The sequence below is a fragment of the Pistacia vera genome, unplaced genomic scaffold (assembly GCF_008641045.1).
Source record: "Pistacia vera cultivar Batoury unplaced genomic scaffold, PisVer_v2 Contig104, whole genome shotgun sequence".
In the NCBI taxonomy this organism is placed as follows: Eukaryota; Viridiplantae; Streptophyta; class Magnoliopsida; order Sapindales; family Anacardiaceae; genus Pistacia; species Pistacia vera.
The window spans coordinates 110,949-120,345 of NW_022195071.1; the positions used below are offsets into that span (position 1 = coordinate 110,949).

Genomic DNA, 9,397 nt, shown 5'->3' on the forward strand with positions numbered 1-9,397 from the left:
TCTAAGCAAAGCATTGTAGCAAACTCCATAATAGAAGCTGAGTATATTGCATTATCCAATGCGGCCAAAGAGGCTGTTTGGATTAAGAAGTTCATCAGCAAACTTGGTGTGGTCTCCAAGATTGTTGATCCAATGGATGTCTATTATGACAAGAATGGAGTAATAGCTCAAGCAAGGGAACCACGGTCTCACCAGAAGTCCAAACACATACTCAGACAATTTCATCTCATCAAAGAAACGGTTGAGAGGAAATATGTGCAGATTATTAAAGTACATACTGATGACAATCTCGCCGATCCACTGACGAAGCCTCTGTCACAACAGAAGCATGAAAAGCACTTAAGGTCATTCGGTATTAAATACATGAATTGGCTATAGTGCAAGTGGGAGATTGTTACAGTAGGTGCCCTAGAGCCAATCAATTATTGTAGAATTGACTCTTTGTAATAATGTTTATTTATCAATAAAAGGCATTTTCTTCTATATCGTGTAAATCATAATTGTATGTATTGATATATGTCCTTAGGATGGTAGAACCATGACAAGGGTATCAAGTATTCAAATCTTGATAGTGAGAACCCTATGATCACATATGGTGGCCATTCTAAAAATGTTCGTAGCCTTAGTATTTTTTTGACCAAGGACACAGATAATATGGTAAGGCTATCATAATGTTGAACGACTCTGTCGTAAGATAGTGATTAATCTCACTTGTCAAGGTTGTTTGTCGACAACTTGGTGCAACACATGGGTACTTGCTGTAGGCAAGTGTACTGGATAGACCCACCAAATGATTCCATATGGATGGCAACTCCAGTGTCTATGGAATAAATCCTCAAATGAATGGTGGTGCATGTGATCCTTAGACTTTAGATCACCAAAGCGTCTTGTGCACCAATTGGTGTAATTTGACACTAGCCTAACGTAGTTCTATTCACAGCTATTAGAAAAATAGTGACTGGCTACATTGAGAAGTGTATCAAGACTATAGTGGATCAACAAAGGATTCATCACTGTCGGGCATGAGAGAAGTTATCTCATTACACAATTCAATAAATGGCAATGACACCAAATCTGTGGCCACATGGGATTCAGTTGTTGCTCAATCCAATTTATTATTCCAGTTATTGGTCTAGTAACCAAATACAAAGATATCGAGAATATCTAAGGTTGACACTATTTTTGTACCTTAGCCTTGATGGGATAACAGATGATGAAAGGATTTGATTGCACGATAACCATATTGTTGATAGGTAGCTATTTCGCTGAATCAGAATCTATCGATGGTCATGATGCCTTACTAGGGGTCAATCTTGATTTGTGTGTAGTGAGACAATTGATTGGTGTCAATCGTGATACTACTCATTGCCGATATGATAAGGAGCATACGAGTCACACACTTGGAAAATAATTTAAGGATCAAAATGTGAAAGGGGTATTTTCGTCTTAAAAGACGAAAGGATATTTTGGTAATCTCACAAAGCAATTAAATTTACTGAGGTTGTTGCATGTATTCAATTTTAATATTGAAATTAAGATTAGTAAGATTATATTTAAATGTATGTGCGCATATATTTAAATTGATTACTGTTATTATTTAAAGTTAATATATTAATTGATTTTAATTAATTAAAAATACCAATGTGGGTTGTTTGGTTGCAAGGATGGATTTATATGAGAATCCATGGCTACTCCTAATAGGATTAGGGTTTTAATTAGTTGCACTATATAAGTGTAGCTTAAAACAAAACAAAACAAATAAATAATAGAACTCAAAAACAAAAGAGAGATACACAAATTGAAACAGAATGCAACTCTTAGAAATTATCAATGAACAATACTTAAGGAAAAATACTAAATGTTCAAAAGAGAAACAAGGTTAAGAGGTAAAAAAATTCAATATGGTTGTTTTTTGTTTTGTCCAAATTGAACAACTCATATAATCCATGTAAGCTTTTGCTTTTAAACTCTTTGTGATGCATAATTTCTGGTTTTTCATGAATCTTATTAAGCTAGAAATGGAGGAAAAAGCTTAGATGCAATCCACTTCAATATGGTTGGTTTACATTGCAATCGAACGTCTCGTGTAATGAATATAAGCTTTTATCACATGTAATCATGGACTCCTGTGATCCTGATTATCCTATAAGAGAAATGCTAGCCTTACAAAGATGCATACAAAGAGGGGCATACAAAGACAAATCCTACTCTTAATCTTCATGATTGTCTTTCTCTCTCTCTCTTTTTCCCTTCTTTCAAGGGTAGGATTTATCTTTGTATGCTCTTATTTGTATGCATCTTTGTAAGACTAGCATTCCTCATCCTTTAAATGGAGAAACAAGGTTAAAAGACAATATACTTCAAAGCACATTGTGACACATAATGGTAAACTCTTGCGATTTCAATGAAACTAGAAATCAAGGAATAAGCTTAAGACATAATTGATAAGTGTTCAATAATTGATATTTTCAATTCCTTTATATCAATTTTTGCAATATATTTTGTGATTAATTGAGCTGATTAATATATTTTTTGAATTAGGAAAGGAATGGAGGCATGCAAATGAAAGTAGAGCATAATGTGCAGTTTTTAGACATTGGCAAATTCGACCTTTGAAGGTTCAGTGGAGACTTTGACAATCTTAGAGTTCCAGAATGAGAAAGAGGTCTTCTTGATATTTGAAGTAGACGTCCTGATATTTCTAAATTGGGCTTATGTGTTTTAGTCCGAGTAGATTTGTGTATTCAAATTTTACATCGAAGTCTGAAGATCCAATCTCTTCACAACTTGGACACGGGTCAGTAATTAGGCTATAACTTGGTTCTAGAAGTCCAATTGAGATGCTTGAAGATGAGTTGGAAATCTTATAACCAGGGCTATAACTTTCATGAAGAGCCCAGGCCCAAATTCAGTTGTTTCTTGACCCGAAATCAACTCACAAGTTCCAGGAGAAAACTAGTCATCCTATTTTGAGTAGGACTCAATGCCTACAATTTAGGCATTTGAGTTGTAAAATTTTTGGGAGGTTTTTACACACGTTTTTAGGGTTATTTGAAGGGGCTATAAAGAGAACATTAGGTTTTGAGAAAAAAAAAAGACACACACAAAGAGATTTATTCAGAAACACTTGTTCTCAATTTACTATGTTTGGCTAAACTCTTTCAATTCAGTTAGAGAGGATTTCAATTCCTAACACATATCGATGGTATAATTGATAAAGTAATGTTATTTCTTACCTTTCTATGGATTTAATTTACATTATTTTGTTTTAATGGAATATGATATTTTATTCGTTTAATTTACTTCAGGCCTGGTAGATTAATTGAGTTGATATCGATTGCTAGAATTATGGATTGTGTTACGTAATCGATCTATTCCTAATCATGTAGTAGCAATTAGTAATAAAAGATTGTGGACAAACTTTCTATTTTATTACTTGAATAACAAAACCTAAGTTAGATCATCCGAGCTTGTGAGATTGTTGCTTAGATTAACCTATTCCATTGGAACTTAAAGCAACCATTACATTAAATCTAGAGAGCTCGTTCTAGGTTGTCGACCCTTACTCATGCTATCTACTAGTTAATAATTAGAAGTAAGGTTTATTAATTTTGTAGTGTTGACGACATGCTGTCAAAATTTGGCATCGTTGCCGGGGAAGTGGTTTTGTGTGAAGTTTTATTCCAATTGTCTCCATAGTTATAGTCATTTAATAATAGTGTTGGTCTATTTGTTTTTAACTTCGTTTGAGGAGAATTTTGATTTTCAGGATTTCAGAAAATTTCGCTAGTACTATTCATTGCAGAATTTTCGGTGGAATTAGGAGTGCTGCGAGTACTTGTTTCGAAGAAAACGAAATTCTAAATAGGACTAGTAATTCACTAAGGATTCACTGGCCCCACCCTCTCAAGGCCAAAAAACAACGTTTGATAGGGTTTTTGGCCATTTTTGTGTTTCTGGCCATTAAAAAAAAAAAAAAAATTAGATTTTCTAGTTGGTTTTCATTCGGTCATTTTTTTTTTTATTTTTTTTTCCTTTAATGTGATTTTTTAGTTTATGACTAGGTCCTCTCATCTTGGTGACTTAACATTCAATCTAGAGATTCACGTAGGTTGAGGAAAAAAGCTCGACAGAATTAAGAGCAAGCTATTTTTTCATCGCCTAGCATCAACCTAGCCCTTTATTTAGCATCTAGTAGTTCCTTTAGCAATTCAGAAGAAAAGGAAATCATGGCTACAAATAGCATGAGCTTATTGCTCCCGCTTTTAATGTACAGCCATTATGCAAAGAATATCTTGCGTTAGATGTAGCTTTTGAGCTTAAATTTGGACTAATTCATTTACTGCCTAAATTTAGAGGTTTTGCAGGTGAGGATCTGAACAAGCACCTAAAGGAATTTCATGTTGTATGCTAGAGTATGAGATCGACTGGAGTATCAGAAGAGTAGATTAATTTAAGAGCTTTTCCATTTTCTTTGGCAAATGATGCAAAGGATTGGCTCTACTATTTACCATCAGGGTCAATCACAACATGGAATGAGATGAAAAGGATGTTCTTAGAGAGGTATTTCCTAGCTTCCAAGGCTGCGAACATAAGGAAAGAGATTTATGGCACTCATTAATATACTGGAGAGACTTTGTACAAATATTGGGAAAGATTCAAGAAGTTGTGTGCAAGTTGTCCTCATCATCAGATAAGTGAACAACTACTAATTTAGTACTTTTATGAAGGTCTACTTCCCATAGACAAAAGCATGATAGAAGCTACCAGTGGAGGAGCATTGGTTGATAAGACACAGGAAGCTGTCAGAAATTTAATTTCCAACATGGTAGCAAACACTCAGCAATTTGGAAGTAGACAAGATGCTCCTACCAGAAAAGTAAATGAGGTAAGTACATCTTCTCTTGAACAACAAATATCTGACCTTACTTCTTTGGTTTGATAGATGGCTGTGGGAAATGTGCAACAAGCTAAGGCATGCAAAAAATGTGCAACATTGGGGCATCCAACCGATATGTGTCCCGTTTTACAAGAGGAGCAAGTGAATGTTGTAGGAGGATTTCCTGGGCAACCAAGGAAATATGATCCCTACTCTTAACACTTACAATCCAGGGTGGAGAGATCACCCCAATCTGAGGTATGAAGGAAATAGGCAGTCGGCACAAAATGCACATTAGAATAAGCTGCCTGGATTTAAGCATCCTCAACAACTATATCAACACACACAAGCAGCACCACCTAGTTCAAATTCAAGTATGTCCCTTGAAGATATGTTTAAAACTTTTTTGATTCACACTCAACAAGTTCAATAGGAGACAAAGGCGGGTATACAAAATTTGGCGAACCAAGTGAGTCAACTGGCTACTATAGTTAGTTGGCGTATCAGAATAAGCCGCCTGGATTTCAGTATCCTCAGCAGCCATATCAGCATACACAAGCACCACCACGTAGTTCAAATTCAGGTACGTCCCTTGAAGATATGTTTAAAACTTTTTTGACTCACACTCAACAATTTCAACTAGAGACAATGGCAAGTATATAAAATTTGGAGAACCAGGTAACTTAGCTGGCTACTACAATAAACAAATTTGAGGCTCAAGGCTCAGGTAAACTACCTTCTCAAACAATAGTAAATCCAAAGGAGCATGCGAGTGCTATATCTTTGAGAAGTGGAAAATAGTTAAAGGTATTATCTATGAAGAAAGCGTTTGATGTAGTCATTGAGGAGGAAATAGAGAAGGAGGGAGAAATGTCTTCACCTAAGGTAACTTCTTATCCTTTTATTGTAATTAAAGGTAACCCCCTTCCTTTTCCATCTAGGTGTGTAAAGTCCAAGAAGGAGAACCAAAAGAAGGAAATTCTTGAGACGTCCCGCAAGGTAGAGGTAAATATACCTTTACTAGATGCAATCAAGTAAGTGCCAAGGTACACGAAATTTCTTAAAGAATTGTGCACAAATAAGCAGAAGTTAAGGGATGATGAGAAGGTAAGTGTGGGGGAGAATGTGTCAATAGTTCTTCAAAGGAAGCTGCTCCCTAAGTGTAAAGATCCAGGTATGTTCACCATTCCATACAGAATAGGCCATACCAAATTTGAAAGGGCCATGCTAGATTTAGGAGCATCTATTAATGTCATGCCAAAATCTATTTATGCTTCCTTAAATTTAGGACCATTGAAAATACTGGTGTTATTATACCATTGGCTTATCATACTAATGCTTACCTTGAAGGGGTGATTAAGGATGTGTTAGTGCAAGTAAATGAGTTAGAATTTCCTACAGATTTTTATATTGTAGATATGGATGATGATAATTCCCTAACCCTGCACCTATATTATTGGGGAGACCACTTTTGAAAACAACATGAACTATGATTGATGTGCACAAGGGTACCTTAACAATAGAGTTTGATGGTTGATGAACAATTTTATAACCTCGCAAGTGCACGAGTCGCTCTCGTAGTTTAGTGTGCAAAAGCAAGGTTCGAGCCCACAAAGATTTGTAAGCAATTTACTAATCCTAATAACTATGCTTAAATTAAAACTAATAACTAGAATTAATAATGAAGAATTAAGGAATGTCACTTTAAATGCAACAACTGAATAAAACTAAAATTCAACAACTACTAAAATTATCTAAAACACAATTGACCAAAACCTAGGGCTCCAATTTCACAATAATTATCCAGCTCTATGTCAAACATCTCTCTATTGTTTATCAATTCAGTCTCTAGGGTTCACATTCACTAAATCAAGGTATTACTGTAAGGCGTTCGGGATTAACCTAGTATTTTTAACACAAGACTAGCTAGGGCGTATAGTCTAGCCTATGAATTAAAAGCCCATTGAACACATGAATACTCGAAATCAAGAACAAAGGCGCATCTGTCAGGGCATATATATGCACAAACACTAATTATTCAAGAACTCATGAATGTATTAATACTCTGTCAGGGCGTATGCACAAAGCACTAATAATTCATTCACATGAGTTCTTCAAGACTAAAACATAATATATGTCTAATCTCAACACATACAACCTAATAATTCACACTAACTGTTGTCACACAATAATGAAAATTAAAGATTTGAATAATAACATGAATGAATCAAGATTCAAATTGAACTGATAGCAATAACATTTGTTTAACAAAGAGTCCTCCAATTAGGCTACATTGGATCCCTAGATAAGAATTTAGTTACAAATTGACATCAAGAAAATAAGCCTTAATCCCCCCCAAAGCATGAAAAATCCAAAACCCTAGGAAGAATCTTCTTCTCTCTCTAGCCACAAAGTGTCTCAATTTAATTAGGTTAAGAATAATCCCTAAAATAAATTACAAAGTCTTATTTATACTTTTCCTTTGCTAGGGATGTTTTTGGGAAAATACAAGTTCAAGTCAAAATTGGAAAAGGGTGAAGTTTTTCTTTTTCTCGTGATATGTGCCGCAGCATGATTTCTTGGCACCACGACGCCAACTTCTTCCATAGACTTCAATTTCTCTTGCGCCGTGGCATGATCTTTCTACCCAATCTTCCTCTTTTGAGCTGTGGCATGGAAAATCTCTGTCGCGGCGCCAGCCCATTGATTCGCATTTTTCTTCCTCTTAATGACCTGATTTCTCTTCCTTAGCACATCGAAGACCTCCAACCATCATGCGTGCATACAATCATCCCTTTTCCACCTAAAAACCTAAAACTCATGCACATACATGTGATTCTTGAAAATAAAAATATATAAAGAAATTTGCATAAAAGTAATCCTTAAAGTCAATAAATTTCATCCAATCTACCCTTAGAATCACATAATATAAATACAACTTCACCACTCATCGCAACCCCCAACTAGCATTTTTCTAGTCTCTAGCAATCAAAGCGATCGACAATAACCTGACCCTATTATAACGACTTTAAACAAAACCACTTCTGTAGGTTGACACAATTGCATTTAGCGTATGCAATAAGCCTTTAAACCCCTTGGTCCCCTAGTGGACGAGTTATAGTCTCGTGAGGGTTTACAGCGATGCCACCCACAAACATGCTACAAGTTCTACCAAGACTTGTAACTACTAAACTAACAATTCTGGATCAATACATTAAAGAGTCTCAAAAATTTCATACACATTAGGTAGTAAAAATAACCAAACGTTACTTTACTTCTAAGAACATCCTAACGTCAATCTCACTTCATTATCAACTCTCTACCTTTCAACAGTCCACAATCCGTCAATTCTAACACCAAGAATAATTACGTATGCAACATCAATAAACTAACATTGATCCCAATAAAAATGAAATAAGAGTAAAACTCTGTAGAGACAAACTCTATAGGTCTAATTTTCAAACCACTCTCCACTAATGTAGAAAATGACATAAACTTAGATCATTAGGACTTTATTAAGCTTGTAATGTTAGGCCAGGTATTGGGTTATGAAAAAAAATGGAAAGGGAATCAAACAAAATAAGAGGATTAACCAATTGGCAATAAACTCGCTCAAGGCACATCACATCCTCTCTACTCTTTCCCACCGCAATTGCATTAACATTCTTTCATTTTTTTTTTTTTTTTTTGAATCAAGATTCAATAGGGGGAATAGATATTACAATCATTCCAATTATTACCTTGATATTCACAATACACCACAACCGCCAAACCGTTCTTTTGAATAATCACTACAAGAAATATATTATATTGTGACAAAATTAATTTGTCAAATGTTATTTTGTCATGAGTAATATAGGTATTATGACAAAATAAATAAACATCACCTTAAGTATGACAGAGAGAATACACAGTGACTAAAAAAAATATTGTCATAATACTTTATTACAATAAAGAAACCCATAAGAAATATAGTGAAGAAAAACATTTTTATCATAATATTTCGTCACAAATTTTTGGTGCCAAATTTTGACACCTAGGTAAATTGTTTATTGTGACAAACATATTTTGTCATGAAACATTTTAGTCACTAGATGTAGTTATACATGCTATAACTACAAATTATTTTGTCACAAAAGAATTTATTTATTATTACAAAAAAAAATTGTCATAATATATGCTAAAATAGATGTATTAATTAGAGGTGGGCATTTGGGACTGGGTCCAAAAACCCAACCCCAAAACCCAGTCCTAGGACCGGTCTTTGAGAGGACCAGGCCTAAGGAGGAGGGCCCGGTCCCTCCACTGGGTCCTCCTCCAAGGCCCGGGCCTGGGCCAAAATTTTTTTGCACTTTTTCCTTTTAGTCCTTTGTATAATTACGTAAAACCCCTTATAAATTTTGAAATAAACATAAATTATAGGGTTTAAAATGAAATTTTATAAACTTTATTAAAAAAAAAAAATTATTTGTCAAACAGCTTGTATGCACGCGCACACCTTCACGCATGATCAAGTGA

At 34.8% G+C, this 9,397-nt stretch overlaps 1 non-coding gene across 1 annotated transcript; it reads right to left on the reverse strand.

The window, feature by feature from the left end:
• Positions 1-4,588: 4,588 nt before the first annotated feature.
• LOC116126399 lies at positions 4,589-4,695 on the reverse strand. The gene has a single exon (XR_004127475.1). It is a non-coding gene; the product is annotated as a small nucleolar RNA R71 (small nucleolar RNA).
• Between the last annotated feature and the right edge of the window lie 4,702 nt (positions 4,696-9,397).